The 16064-nt window shown below is 41.3% G+C and overlaps 2 long non-coding RNA genes and 1 pseudogene across 2 annotated transcripts in view; all 3 read right to left on the bottom strand.

Annotated features, from left to right (window-relative positions):
• The window catches only part of LOC105871766 (uncharacterized), a 32453-nt gene extending 28496 nt beyond the window's left edge, over nt 1–3957 (bottom strand). The window contains exons 1-2 of the long non-coding RNA XR_012923275.1: nt 3828–3957; nt 2475–2611 (exon numbers count right to left, since the gene is read on the bottom strand). This is a non-coding gene — a long non-coding RNA (uncharacterized LOC105871766). The remainder of the gene's footprint in view (nt 1–2474; nt 2612–3827) is intronic.
• A 1651-nt stretch (nt 3958–5608) lies between these two features.
• LOC105871844 (large ribosomal subunit protein uL11-like) lies at nt 5609–6231 on the bottom strand (annotated as a pseudogene).
• Nucleotides 6232–6291: 60 nt separating this feature from the next.
• The window catches only part of LOC105871765 (uncharacterized), a 52294-nt gene continuing 42521 nt past the window's right edge, over nt 6292–16064 (bottom strand). The window contains exon 5 of the long non-coding RNA XR_012914224.1: nt 6292–6368. This is a non-coding gene — a long non-coding RNA (uncharacterized LOC105871765). The remainder of the gene's footprint in view (nt 6369–16064) is intronic.

Genomic DNA, 16064 nt, shown 5'->3' with positions numbered 1-16064 from the left:
ATGAAAAAAGGATAGGAATTGGATTGGATCCATGCCATACTGGGGTCCAAATTCTATGTGTATCACTTATCACCTGGCAGAATCTGCAGAAGCTGTTTAATATTTCTTAGTCCCAGCTTCCTAGTTTGCTTGTAATCGGCATTTCCCTGGCAATGTGGATCCCAGGATATGCATATTAAGAGAAGAGATGATCTCTCCCCACTTTTGTGGCACACTCTGTTAGAGGTATGCTAAGATAATATTAATATCTGTCAGAAAATTTAGGAAAACTTCTATTTCAAGCTTTTTTTTTGTTTTTTGTTTTTTTTTGAGACAAGGACTCTCTCTCCATCACTGGGCTAGACTGCAGTGGTATTGTCATAGCTCACAGCAACTTGAAACTCCTGGGCTCAAGCAATCCTCCTGCCTCGGCCTCCCGAGTATCTGGGAGTACAGGTGGGAGCCAACACACCCGGCTGATTTTTCTATTTTTTGTGGAAATGGGGTCTCATTCTTGCTCGGGCTGGTCTCAAACTCCTGACCCCAAGTGATCCTCCTGCCTCAGCCTCCAAAAGTGCTAGGATTACAGGCATGAGCTACCACGCCCAGCACCCTATTTCAAGTTTTGATTGCTCTTTCTTGCTTCCTCTCCCTCACTCTTCCTCTGTTCTCTTCCTTTCCCTAGACCTGGACATGACTCTGCTTGAGCTAAGGCTGAATCAAAAACCCAAGTGATAGACACTGTTCTCTGTTCAGTCTCCTCTCCTTGGTCCCTGGATCTTTGCTACTGACCAAGCTTGCCCTGCTGGTTTAATTATTCCTTCCACATCAGTTCTTGCCCAGAAGTCCCCTTGGTAAGCAAATTCCAGCCAAGAAAATATCCTACCAGTTAGGGAGGCCTGGGGGATATGTCTAGATCCTTGCAATGGGGACATGGTTAATCTGGTTTCTCTTCATTGTGAAAATGCTTGGAATTAAAACTGATGTGATCTTTCCATGATATCTGATTACAAACATCTACTGAATTGCACAGCATTCTATAGTGTACTGTATCTGGTTAGTAATAGGTGCATAGAAAAGGTTATTTTTCCTCTTTCCTAACCATGCCAGGCTGGGTTAACTTCTCTTCCCTCTCTGCTCCCAGAATATCCCTTCTGTAACATTCACCAGACTGCAGGCTAATTATCTGTTTGGCTGTCTTTCTTCTCAGTGTGTGGGCCACAGTCTCCTCAATTCTTTCAACCAACCCTTCATTGCAGTTCCTTATGTATTACTTCCACTTCTTCCTAAGGAGTAGTAAAAACACACTATCTTCTTTATGCCTTATGACTCAGTATTTTTGATGGATTTTTTTCATGTCCAAGGGACTTTTATGCCTGGAGAGAAAATACTCACAGCTGTTTGTTCGTTATTTAATGCCCAATTTACTAAAGTCGTATTTCCAATAAGCAAAACATTGAAACCATCTTTTCTTGAGCATTAAACATGTAATACACATTTGATTTAATTCTCTTAAACACAATTTAAATGGCAATTACAGAATTATTGTGTTCGATATGTTTGAATACTTCAAATGCCTTAAACATCAGCAAAGCGTGCACAAATACGAAGATTACAAAATGCCTATACCATTTCTAAACCAATTCAATGTCATGGGTTAAATGTTTCTGCATTATTTTTGCATTATTTTTATATCTCTGAAGATTATATACCTATATTTACTTTGATATCTTCTTAACGTTTCAGTAATATTGTTTTGATTATTTTCTGGTATATTAGAAACCTTACCAAATCCAATAGAAAAAGAAATATAATTTTAGACCAGTTGAGGTTACAGAATCTGTGATATCAAATAATTTTTCTTAGTTGGGATATAAGAGCTACTTTTGCTGTCTAAGATGATTAAGACAATTAATTCAAAACTTTTATTTTTTATGTTTTACATCATAGGGCTCATAAGTCCCCATCTTTCTTATGGTTTTTAATTGATGAAACTTGGTATTTATCCCAGAAATTATGTAAACTCTTAGATTTGCATGAATGTCAGTTCCTAATCAATTATCTTGCCATCGTATAACACTGATCTGCTTAAAAACATATGGATTTATTCTCAGTATTTTATTACAATTAGAAGGGCCACTTAGTTGTTTTATGTCCCGAGCGACGAAGAATTGATTTGCCCTTCTTATATTTAGAATAGTGTGTTTTGAACTCTATCTTTACTTGCTTATTGTTAATCCCGGTGTTGATTAACTTCTAGACTCCCCTTCTATCTGGTCATGATGATTTTATGCAACCACTAGTGCTGATGGACCGTTCCTATTCTTAGTACTTAAAAAAGAATGCTTTAGCTTATTATAATTTTTTGTTCATTTTTACCTGCTTGCTGAGCCAAATACATAATATAGACATAACATAAATGTAAGTAAATTATATGTGTATATATTTAAATCAACACATCCTTTATAGAAGAGAAAATACTGAAAAATACTTACCTATAAAAACCTCCCACAAATGATCTTTGCCCTCTCCTTTCCCAGCCATTGGCTTAATAGAACTCCACGGACAAAGAGGAGCACAGAGCCACAAGATGGCAGGAATCTGGGTCCCTGAGACACTGCCTGGAGGAGAGCTGCCAAGAAAGCCACCAGACCAGAAGCACCCATGTTAGGCTATTGCGTGAGACAGAAATAAACTAACAGTGTGTAAACCCTCTGTAATTTGGGATATTATTTTTGCATTTATTTTACCCAGATTAAAAGACAGAATGGTACAAGGTTTATTTTAGCATTAGCAGTGACATGGATCAAGCTGTTCTTGCTAACAGATTTTGGAAGTTCCTTGGTTCTGTCTATTGTCTAAACCTTTTATTTTAGCTTCTCATCATTATATAGGCTACCAATATCCTTATTACATATCATCCCTTTTTGGCTTAAAATAACCAGATCTGGTTTCTGTTGCTTATAATCAAGGACTTAGAGTCATTTATTCGATAAGAAATTGAGGCTTTAGGTAGTAAGTGATTTGCCTTGAGGATACAACCCATTAAGTGGATATCTAGGATTGCAAACCTGGCCTTATATCTCCTGCTTCAGCGTTCTTTCCATCATACTACTGGGAGTTCAAAGGGAGCCCAATAATTAACACTCCTTTTCCCCACCCACTTCTAAACCACTTGAGGAATAAGACAGAGGAAGTGGCAAATCAAGGGTATATATCACCTTCTTTATTGGAAAAGGCGAGGTTGGAAGGTGTAGCCTCCTCACCTGGCAGACCTGCCCTTGTGAGACTTAAGGCAGAGAAGAGCAAAGGACAACTAGTGTTCCCTGATGACAACTCACTTATAAGTAGAAGAAAAAGAGGAAGAGGCTGTACTGCAGACAATGAGTTTTTCCTTTCTAAGTTTCCATTTAGAGAAGTCTCTTTCTCAACTGGGGAAGAATGATAGTGTGGACAGAAGTCAGGACTAGTCAATGCTAATGACTAATCCTTTACATAAAACATGGAAAATAAGATGTGTATATCTCTTGATTGATCAATAGATAATATTTTGCCTACTGTAAATACTTTTAAAAAAATTTTAATTAATAAGGGGATACAAATGCTTTTATTACATAGATACCTTGTACAATACTTAAGTCAGGGTTTTGGATGTGTTCATCACCAGAATAGTGTTTCCTGTATTCCACAGGAAAGTTTTCATCCCACACCTACCCTACCTGGTTGGGATCCGCCCTTCTTGGTTTCCAATGTCCTTTACATCTTTTTGTTTCGGTGTGTAGCTTGTTTAGCTCCCACTTATTAGTGGGAACATATCATGTTTGATTTTCCATTCTTGAGATACTCACTTAGGATAATGGCCTCCAGTTCCATCCAAGTTGCTGCAGACAACATCGTTTCATTCCTTTTTATGGCTGACTAGTACCTCATGTTATGTACATACCACATTACGTTTATCCACTTGTGAATTGATGGGCACTTAGGTTGGTTCCACATCTCTGCAATTGTAAAATACTTTATTTTATTTTTGAAGATACATTATTGTGTTAAATTTTGAAACAAAATCTCATTCTACCCATTACAGATAAATGTTGTTAACAGTTTAGTGTGTATCTTTCCTTATCAACACGCTGAAGTTGAGAGTTGTGGTGAGGATTAAAGGATTAATCTGTGTGAAGCACCCAGCATGGTGCCAGGTACAACAGGAACTCATTTCCTTTCTTCCCTTTAGTGCCCCAGAGTCTCCAGTCTGAGAGTCCATGACTTGTGTTGGGCTAGGCTGGTGTGACCATACAGTCCAAGGTATGCCCTGGCTTCTGGGGATGTTGACAGACTTAGGCCTGCCAGGCTGCCAGAGAACAGTAGTTAGGAGCCCAATTCCAGAGCAGGGGTCCATTAGGCTAGAGCTGCTCAGCCAGGCCAGGCTCATGGCCTTTCCCACCCTCTCGCCTAGGTGTCTGGTCCCCTTATGGGGTCCAGAGTTTAGGACTGGCCCCTGGGCTAGCACACTGTCCTGCAAGCTGTGTGAGCTGGGACAGGAGCTCCTAGCACCTTCTGGGCCCCTCCCACATGGCAGGCAAGCACAGAGTTGGGCCCCACAGGACCCCACAAAGGCTGGCTGGTTGGCTGACTGCTGAGTTCACGTGGTGGTGCCTCCCACCCTGCTCCTGCCCCAGACACAGGGATGTCTAAGCCTCTGCTCTGCTCTTTGATTTCTGGGCTCAGCAGGAGAAAAGAGAGCTGGGAGCTGGGACAGAGCAGGAGAGCACGTGGGGAGAGGAGGCTGCATAGATTGTGAGCTCCCTCTGCCTGCCTCTGCCCTCTGACTCTGTTCAGATGTCTTCTTTCCTCCAGGAACTTTTCCTGGAGACCTCTCTTCCTCCGAGGCTAAGTTCATTACTCCCTCCTCTATTCTTGTTAATAGTTACTTTTCCGTGTCTGCCTCCCTGCTAGTGTAAAGGCCAAAATTTATCTCATCCACCTATATGTCTTCAGCGCCCAACAGCAACCCTGGTTCAATATTACTCAGTGACCTGAGGCTCAGTGATCAAGAAAAGGAAAGTTGCAGTCTAGAGCTGAATTGTATAAGTAGGGGTAAGGGCAGCAAAGAGGGAAGGGAAATATCTTCTTGTCGCTGGGCCAGGGTTTGTAACCAGAATCTCCTTGATGGCAGAGTTATCTATTGTGGAAGGAGCTACCAGGGAGGAGTTAACTCCCTATCTTGAAAAACGTGCAAATAGAGACTGAAGACTTCTTTTGGAAGCTGCAGCAGAGAGTCAAGCACTACTCAGGCCTCAGAACATGTAACCCCTAAGGTGCCTTCCAACTCTGAAATCTAAGAATGTGGGAGAACATGAGGCTGGTCCCAGAGAGGCAGAGCACTCAGAAAACTGCCTGTCTCATTGTGGTCAAGGTTGTTTGGAGGACACTGAGGATAATGTCACAGCCTAATTGACTTCTACTCCTTCTACCCCTTCCTTGTACATGCAAACACATGTGTTCACAGCAATTTAAATCACATAAAACTTACACAAATACCTGCATGTATATATTAACACATGTTGCAATGAATGGTTTTTTTTTGTTGTTGCCATATAATCCTTTGTCAAAATAGTTTCCTTTGAACTTCTTAACTAGCTGGTCATTCCACTGCACCACTGTTGATGTCATCTATGACATCATGAGAGTGGCAGCAATCAACAGCCCACTGACTGGGCAGTTAGTTCCTAGGATCTCTTTAATGGTTCCAGAGAGTTGTCTGGTTGAAGTTTGGTGCTGTCCCTTTGGGCAATGTTGAAAATCTCATCAAAAGTGATATTTCCACTGTGTTTAATGTTTTTATGTTTCCTTTCTGTCTCTTGGAGGTCTCTTGAGGGCTTTAATGATCAGGGTGGAGGCAGAAGTTACCGCCTCATTCTGGGCCTGTCTTTTCTGAAAGGTCAGTTTTCACTGTAATCCTTAGATCCTGTCACCCATTGCCTTAGCAATGTTATCACCAGCCTTTTTGGGAGATAGACCCAGAGGGCCAATCTTGGGGGGCAGGGCAGACATGGCACTGAATTTCCCATGGGTGCACCTTAGGTATGCGACTTTGATCTTACTGGGGTTAAATTTTGGCAGTATGGTGGAGGCAGCTGGTGTCAGATGCACCCGGAGGCAGGACAGTGGAAGAAAGTTGCACCTTGGCCTCCTCTGAGCCAAAAATTGAAAGGCTTGAATATTTAACTTCATACAATCTTCACAGATAAACATGTTAAGACTTATACTCATCATTAAACACTCACTTGCTTAAATTTATACATACCCCCTCACCTTCCTTAAAACTTCATCCATTGCCCCCAGTCCTGGTGAGCTATGGAGCCAATTCCTCTTGGAATTGGCCAGGCAATCTGAGAGGGGAACAAGGGGAGAAGGCCTGCCTATGATGGACGGGATTAATCTACTAAGTGAGAAACAAAATAATTAAATTCCTAATCGCTCCCTAAACCAGCAAGGCTGATATAGCCAAGGGAGGGAGGGGGCAGCTCTGAGGCCCAGACCAGTAATCTAGAGATGGGGAGGGCCTTGGGAAGACAGGCACAGACAGAACCCTTTAGACCAGGAAGGAACACCAGTAAGCAGACAGACAGACAGACATATAGACAGACATGCTTCACCAGTGCCACAGGATCTTTCTTTCCAAGTGGAAATGGAGCAGCTTCAGAAAAAATCCCACCCCACCTCTCACTAAAACAGGATGAGAGGAGGGTCTGGGCCCTCTTCCACACCCCCCTCCCCTGAGACCTTCCTGCTCCCCCATGGGACGCATCCTGGGAGTGTATGGGGATGGTGCTGACTTTCATAAGGCATAGGATCAACATTCCTCCTGGGGGCCCCAACTCCCAGTCATAACAAACACATTTTCTGGTTTGGGGCAGGATGGCAGGAAGTGACTTCTCCACACAGATCCTCTGGCTCCCTTCAGAAAGTGAAAGGGTTAAAGGGAGTAGAACTGTCTTCCTGGGTGGGTGTGGTGGCTCACAGCTGTAATCCCAGCACTTTGGGAGGCTGAGGTGGGAGGATCACTTGAGCCCAGAAGTTCAAGACCAACCTGGGCAATATAGCAAGACCCCCATCTCTAGAAAAAAAAGTTAGCTGGGCATGGTACCTTGCAACTATAGTCCCAGCTACTTGGGAGGCTGAGTCAGGAGAATCACTTGAGCCGAGGGGTTGGAGGCTTCAGTGAGCCATGATGGTGCCACTGCTCTCCAGCGTGTGCAACAGAGCGAGATTCTGTCTCTAAAAAGAAAAAAAAAAGTCTTTCTCCAAAAATTCAACTAAAATGACATTAAAGGAATTTTAGAAAATGATACAAAAATCAAAATATCTGGGAAAAGAGATATTAAAGAAGGGAAGACTGAAAACTTACAGAAGGAGAAAAACTACTGTGTACCTGCAGAGGTCGATTTCCTTAGAAGGAAGTCACTCCACTCCCCAGGTCTCCAAAAAGGCTCAAGATGGAGAGGTACCAGGCATCTCAAATGGTGGGTGGTGTCAAAGGGATGAAAACACAGAAATTGATAGAAACTCTAAATCTGGGATAGTTAGATCCCCTAGAAGTCCCCTAGCATCCATTACAGGCAGGCAACTATCCACCCCTGACTCTGTCATCTCAGAGAAATTGAACCAAAGCAGTTCAGGTTTGAGGATATCTGGCACAATGGAGAGTAGAAGTGGTGCATGGGGATGAAACAGGGAATGAAAATAGTGACAGTCTGCAAATGGTAAGACTTGTACCTGTCTTCCCTATGTTGTCCCAGGTCACTGGTCATAGGTAAGAACTGAAAGAATTCTTTTCTTGAGAAACTGAATGACCCTAGAGAAAAGATCTTTAGATGGGCCATTTGGAGACCCCTCAATGAAAAAATCCAGTGGAGTCCACTTCTCCATGTGCTTCACTAAAAAATGAATTGAGTACCAAGGATTGCAGACATTTGAGGAAACTTTTAAGGTGAAAGGGAAGACCAAAGCTAATAAGCAGAAAAAAGGAACCTGGAGTAAATAGAGACAATACAGGAAACAGGAAAATTATTTAAAAGCTCACTGACTTTCATTAATATACCTAAAGAGTCAAGACAATTTATTACATTTATAAAACAAGAAACAATGCTATGAAAAAATGGAACAATCAGAGAGTAAGAAAATCTCTTGGAAATTAAAAATACAGTATCTGACATTAGAAATTTAATAGAAGTGTTGGAAAAATAAAGTTGAGGAAATCATTGGGAAAGTAGAACAAAAAGATACAGTATGATAGTTGAGTCTTCTCTTCCAAGGGACAGAAATGAGGAAGCCTGAATTATGAAGACACATATCCTTATCAAAATCCCAGCTAGCTTATTTGCAAAAATGGATAAGCTGATCCTAAAGTTCATGTGGAAGTGGAAGTGATCCAGAATAATCAAAACAATCTTGAAATAATAATAACAAAAGAACAAAGATGGAGGACTTATACTTTCTGATTTCAAAACTTTTTACAAAGCTACAGTAATCAAGATAACATGGCATTGACATAGGACAGACATATAGATCAATGGAATAGAACTGAGAGTCCATAAGTAAACTTGCACATTTACAGTCAATTCATTTTGACGAGGATGCCAAAACAATTAAATTGGGGAAAGAATAGATTTTTTTCAACAAATGGTGATAGAACAACTGGATATCCACATACAAAATAATCAAGTAGGACCTCTATCTGACACCATATGCAAAAATCAAATCAAAATGGATCAAAGATTGAAATGTAAGAGATAAAACTATAAAAATATTAGAAGAGGGCGGGTGTGGTGGCTCATGCCTGTAATCCTAGCACTCTGGGAGGCCGAGGCAGGCAGATTGCTCGAGGTCAGGAGTTTGAAACCAGCCTGAGCAAGAGCGAGACCCCCGTCTCTACTATAAATAGAAAGAAATTAATTGGCCAACTAATATACATAGAAAAACTTAGCCGGGCATTGTGGCGCATGCCTGTAGTCCCAGCTACTCGGGAGGCTGAGGCAGCAGGATCGCTTGAGCCCAGGAGATTGAGGTTGCTATGAGCTAGGCTGATGCCACGGCACTCACTCTAGCCTGGGCAACAAAGTGAAACTCTGTCTCAAAAAAAAAAAAAAAAAAAAAAGAAGAAAATATAGGCACAAATCTCTGTAATCTTGGATTAGGCAGTGGTTTCTTAGTGATCACACCAAAATCACAAGCAGCAAAAGAAAAATAGAAAAATTGCACAGCATTGAAATTAAAGACTTCTGTGCTTTAAAGGACACCATCAAGAAAGTGAAATGGCAACCCAAAGAACGGGGTAAAAATTTTGCAAATCATATATCTGATAAGGTATTTGTATATAGAATGTATAAAGAACTCTTACACCTCAATAATAAAAAGACAAATAACCCAATTAAAAAATGGGCAAAGGGGCCGGGCGCGGTGGCTCACGCCTGTAATCCTAGCTCTCTGGGAGGCCGAGGCGGGCGGATTGCTCGAGGTCAGGAGTTCGAAACCAGCCTGAGCAAGAGCGAGACCCTGTCTCTACTATAAATAGAAAGAAATTAATTGGCCAACTAATATATATAGAAAAAATTAGCCGGGCATGGTGGCGCATGCCTGTAGTCCCAGCTACTCGGGAGGCTGAGGCAGAAGGATTGCTTGAGCCCAGGAGTTTGAGGTTGCTGTGAGCTAGGCTGACGCCAGGGCACTCACTCTAGCCTAGGCAACAAAGCGAGACTCTGTCTCAAAAAAAAAAAAAAATGGGCAAAGGATCTAAATAGACATTTCTCCAAAGAAAATATACAAATCACCAATAAGCACATGAAAAGATCCTCAAATCATTAGTGATAAGGAAAATGCAAATCAAAACCACAAAGAGGGCTAGGCATGGTGGCTCACGCCTGTAACCCTAGCACTTTGGGAGGCTGAGATTTGAGCCACAAGTTTGAGATTGCAGTTCACAATGAAGATGCCAGGGCACTCTAGCCCAGGCAACAGAGCAAGACCCTGTGTCAAGAGACAAAGCAAAATAAAACAAACAAAACCTACAAAGAGATGCCACTCTAAACCCACCTAGATAGCTATAATAAAAGAGGGGAATAATAACAAATGCTGGTAAGGATGAGGAGAAAACTGAACTCTTATACACTGCTATAGAGGGAATGTAAAATTGTGCATCCACTTTGAAAAACAGTCTGGCAGTTCCTCAAATAGTTAAACATAGAGTTACCATATAACCCAGCAATGCCACTTGTAGGTGGCTCAGCTGCCACATTGTATCTTTTTGTTCTATTTCCCCAGTGATTTCCTCAACTTTATTTTCTCACACTACTATTAAATTTCTAATGTCCAATACTGCATTTTTAATTTCCAAGACCTCTTTCTTATTCTCTCATTGCTCTGCTTTTCATAGCACTGGTTCCTGTTTTATACATGTAAACATGAGAAATGAAAACATGTCCACACAAAAACTTGTACATGACTATTCATAGCTGCATTATTCATAATAGCCAAAAAGTAGAAACAACCCAAATATCTATCAATTGATGAATAAATAAATAAAATGTGGTATATCCATATAATGAACAAATAAAATATGGTAATACATTCATATTATTTAGCAATAAAATGAAATGAAGTGTTGATACATGCTGCAACATGGATGAACCTTGAAAGCATTATGCTAAACAAAAAGAATCACAAAGAACCACATATTGCATGATTCCACTTATACACAATGTTCAGAATAGACAATCCTATAGAGACAGAAAGTAGATTGGTAGTTGTCTGTGGATTGGTGGGAAATGGGAAGTAACTAATAACAGATACAGGGTTTCTTTTTGGGTCAATAAAAACGTTCAAGTATGGATTGTGGCAATGGTTGCACAACTCTGAATATACAAAATCTATTGAATTGTACACTTTAAATAGGTGAATTGTACAGTATATGAAGTGCATCTCAATAAACTGTTATAAACTTATTTTTCAGGGAAGAAATCCATTCTGTGAGAGCCACTTCTAGGATCTGGTCAATTTAGAAGCAGAATAAGCCCCAAAGAGCCCTAGGAAAGGCAGTCCTACAGATAGCCCCAGGAGATCCTTTCTGGCCAGCAGAGTTACAGAAAAAAGGTTCTATTCCTAGAAGTCAGATAACAAGGGGAATCTCATGGTTTCTGAGTCAGATAAGGATAACTTAATGCCACAAAGGATCTCGGGGACCCATAGGGAAAATTGTCTTCCTCGTCTTGTGACTGGGGGAAATAGGGGGAGATAACGTTGACTCAATCTTTTCTGACACAATATCAAAATATAACACGCTTCCACATACCTTACTGTGCCTGATTAGCCCACCAACTTTAAATATTTACTACACTAAGAGCCCCTACCTCCTCTTTCTTTATATCTGAGTCCACCAACTCTAAACATTTACTACATTAAGAGCCCCCTACCTCTTCTTTCTTAATGTCTTAACAACACACTTTAGCCAATCAAATAAAAACAAAATTGTGCTGTCAAAATCCCAGCCAATGGGATAAGACACAGCCTCAGGTTTACATTAGAGATAAAAAGATAAAAAAAAAACAACCCTACAACACACACTAATTAATTACTCTTACTGCCACTAAACGTCCTTCTAATAAAAAATAAAAATTTTGCCTTGCTGAGACAATTTACAGTGTCTATTTTCTTAATGACACCACGAATCATTTCTAATATGACCAGAGAAGAAGATGCCAAGATCAGAAAGGCAGCCACAGGAAGAGGGCTTCCAGGCCTGAAGACAAGGGAAAAATGAAAGAGACCTCACTTCTGAGGCTTGAGGAGCAAGTAGGGCAGAGCTGGAGGTGAGGGATCTAGACAAGAGTAGGTGGGGCAGAGAGGATGCAGGGCTGGTGGGAGCAGTGTGTGCAGAGCAGAGAGCCTAGGCGAGCTCTGGTCTCCCACCTATGGTCAAGGCTGATGGAGAGTAAGAGAGTGAGAGTATCTTGGTGGTCTCTGGGCATTAGAAGTTTCTGGATTAGAACCTGAACCAGTCCTGACTCCACAGCCTTAGGGCATGACCAGAGTATATGTGGGGAAGAGCAGTCATCGGGCATCATTCTCCCTGCTGGAGCGACGGGGAGCGGAGCCCAGGTCAGGTCAGATGGTATCTACTGAGGTGTGGCCAGTGAGTTTTTCTCAGGTCCTGGACCAGCATGTGGTCAAGGCCCAACCATGGCAGTAGGCCATGCAATTCCATGGATGCATTCCTTTTCCTTCTCATTCTGGGGTGAGGAAGGGGCTCCAGGTCAAAGCTTTGAAGGTTGGAGTAAGCCTATAATGGAAGTATGCTGAGAATATTGACTGAATATTTTCCTATTAGGGTGCAAGTTCCCGAGATAGTTCACATTTACTCTCTTACTCTTCTTGAGATACCTCTGGGTAGACTCCTTGCATTGACCTGCTTTCTGTCCTGACCCCAGCAACCTGGTGTTGGGCTGGGGCTGGTTTTGCCATGATGCAAAGCTGGGCTCCTTTATGTTTATCTGCAGGCTCCTAGCTGGTCTTGCTATGAGTCACACAACTTTCATGTTGGCACCACCATCCCCTCAATTTTTCCCTCAAGTCCACTCCCTCATCTGGTTGCCAGAGACAATTTATCTTCCCAGTTTAAAATTTAGCATTCACAGAAGAATGATTCCAAAGTTCATTTCCCCAAAAGTGGGGGTTCTGGAGGGCTAGTAATGTCCTATACGTTGGTCTGGTTATTAGTCAAAAGATTATATTCACTTGGTAATAATTCATAGAGCTGTAAACTTTTCTGATGTCAATGGATTTGCCACACCAACATCCTGTGAACTTCCATGTGTGAGAGAAATACATTTCCATCTTGTTTAAGCCACACGTGCAGACTCAAGTGCTCCCAAATTCCCAGAAAAGGGATGCTATAAAGTATATATTAACAAAAACCTTGTCCTTAATTCTTTTTTTTTTTTTGGAGACAGAGTCTCACTTTGTTGCCCAGGCTAGAGTGAGTGCCGTGGCGTCAGCCTGGCTCACAGCAACCTCAATCTCCTGGGCTCAGCGATCCTACTGCCTCAGTCTCCCGAGTAGCTGGGACTACAGGCATGCACCACCATGCCCGGCTAATTTTTGTATATATATTTTTAGTTGGTCAATTAATTTATTTCTATTTTTGGTAGAGACAGGGTCTCGCTCAGGCTGGTTTCGAACTCTTGACCTTGAGCAATCTGCCCGCCTCGGCCTCCCAAAGTGCTAGGATTATAGGCGTGAGCCACCACGCCCGGCCCCTAATTCTTATCATCATAAACAAAAACTTCACAAAAAAGTAAGAAAAGTTTAAGCTTAAATTCACGCAGCCACAGTCTCTTACTTAACAATCGGGAAAGCCAAAAGGCTTCAAAAATGGAAAATTTTCATAATTCAGTTGGTGGCATAACATGACCTGGACCTGAACCCTTTAATCAGTAAAGACTGACCACAACTGATATGAGGCTATTTTTAGTTTTTATTTATTCTATTTAGGATAAACATTCATTCAGTTTTGCTGAAAGAATAATAAGATATTTGGTAAAGAGGTGTTACCGGATTAAGAAAAAGTTGCTGGAAAGTGATAGGCAATTCTCCAGAGCAGAGTGCAGGGTGTGTGAGTAGAAGGTGGGGAAAATTCTAAATGAAACAAGGATAAAGAAAAAAGTCTTATGTGATTCCAAGCATGAGAAAGAATATTTTACCTACAAAGAAAGGAGAATTAGATTAGCTTTGGACTTCTTTTCTACAACACTATGATAGAAACTGAAATCCAAGAATCTTATACATTGCTAAGAAATCATTCTTCAGAAAATTGATTATTTTTAGAAATACTGCAGAAGATGTAGCGGAGACTGCTACTTTCCCATTAAAATTCAATCTTCTCCTTTTCTCTGGTAATATAACTGTAGGCTCGAACATGACATTCTATTTCCCAGCCCTCAGAGCGGTTACATGTGGCCACATGGACTAAGTTGTCTCCAATAGGATGTGATGGACTAAGTTGTCTCCAGAAGTGTTATGTGCCACATCTGAGCCCAGCAACTTAAGACCAGTGTGTGCCTCCTCCAACTCTCAGGAAGAAGTGCCTGTGACTCAGTTTCAGTGATGGAGAAACAATATGGAGGAGCAATATGTCTATAAATGATTGTGAAGATAAACTTCAATTTTACTTGAGCCATTGCATTTGGGGGTTTCTTTGTTATAGAAATCTAGTCTTTTAACTGATACACAGGGACTCAGGGAACTGAGTAACTTTATCTGAGAACAACTTAAAGAGAACTAGTTTTCAAGGTAGGGGAAAATTAAAGGGAAAGAGTCATTATAGTAAATCTGTACTTTGTATAGTTAAATCTAAATAGAACACAACATTGCAACTGGGAATTTGTCATAGACAAGCAAGGAAAGGATTCTTGAAACAGAACATGCAAACTGACAGGAAATTCCTAATAACATCAGACTAAAAGCTGCACTATTTTAGTGTGCCAGTTATCTCGTTACATAGCAAACCACCCCAAAACTTAGTGGCTTAAAACAACAATTTGCTATTTCTCATGATTCTGTGATTGGCTAGGCTGAGCAGGGGACTTCATTTTTCTTCTTCTTTTTTTTTTTTTTTTTTTGAGACAGAGTCTCACTATGTTGCCCGGGCTAGCCATGGCATCTGCCTAGCTCACAGCAACCTCAAACTCCTGGGCCCAAGAGATCCTTCTGCCTCAGGCTCCCGAGTAGCTGGGACTACAGGCATGCGCTACCATGTCCAGCTAATTTTTTCTCTATATATTTTTAGTTGTCCAGCTAATTTCTTTCTATTATTTTTAGTAGAGATAGGGTCTCACTCTTGCTCAGGCTGGTCTTGAACTCCTGAACTCAAATGATCCTCCCACCTTGGCCTCCCAGAGTGTTAGGATCACAGGTGTGAGCCATGATGTTCATATGATCTTCTGTTCACATGATGTTGACTGTGGTCATTTCTGTGGCTGCATTCAACTAGATGCTTGGCTGGAACATCCAAGATGGCTTCACTCACATGCTTAGGACCTTGGCAGGAAAGTTCTGGGACTTCTCTCTCTCTCTCCATGTGCTCTCTCCAGCAGAGTGGCCAGACCTATACATATGGTGGCTTCAAGAGGGCAAAGGCAGAAGTTGCCAGTTCTCTTAAAGCCTATGCCTATAACTGTCACAGTGTCATTTCCCCTGCAACTTTTTGGTCAAAGCAAGTCACAGTCCAGCACAGATTCAAGTGGAGGTGAAACTGATTTAATCTCTTGATGGGAGAAGTATCATGTACATACAAACATGGGGGGATTATTGGCAGCATCTTTGGAAAGTGTCTTCTATAGTTCACCTTCTGGCCATAACAATTCATACTCCTTCCCAATCAAAAAACACTCATCCCCTCCACCAAAAGTCTCAAACAATCATGGCATTGAATCAAAGTCCAGGATCTCAGCATCTAATTCAGGGCCATGAAAAAGAAACTCCTCTGGTGTAGTTCATTGGGCACAGCTGCTCAGGTGCAACTTCTTCAACCCAGACACTTGTGAACTAAACAGACAAGGTATCTGCTCTCCTCACTCCTTGCTCCCCACCTCTATACCCCAATACACCTTATAATACAGAGACATAATGATGCCACTGAATACTCCTTTTCAAAAAGGAGACTAGAAAGCACACTAACAGTAGTTGATCCATAGTAATTCTGAAATATACCTGGGCAGCTATTGTCAGGCTCTCCTTCTCTAAGGACAAAGAATGTTCCTTGATTGTTTTGTTTTCCAGGAATGGTTTCATAATCTATTTTTTCAGAGACTTTGGCTTCTGCCCTCTGGACTCTTGGCTTTACTCCCTGAGAAATGCTTTTCCATAAAAAATGGTCTATATTTGTAGCTGAGTTGCTGTTTCAGCTTCTTTCTGGCCATAAAAAGTTGGGGGCCCAAAGATCTTTTTCATTTCAAATTGTTTTTGCCCCATATCATCTATGGTTTTGCTTTTGCCAATATACTTCTCTTAAAAAACTTTGTGGGTGTTTTATG

Source organism: Microcebus murinus, chromosome 2 (genome assembly GCF_040939455.1).
Source record: "Microcebus murinus isolate Inina chromosome 2, M.murinus_Inina_mat1.0, whole genome shotgun sequence".
NCBI classification, from domain to species: Eukaryota; Metazoa; Chordata; class Mammalia; order Primates; family Cheirogaleidae; genus Microcebus; species Microcebus murinus.
This window is presented reverse-complemented; position numbering and strand designations above follow the sequence as displayed.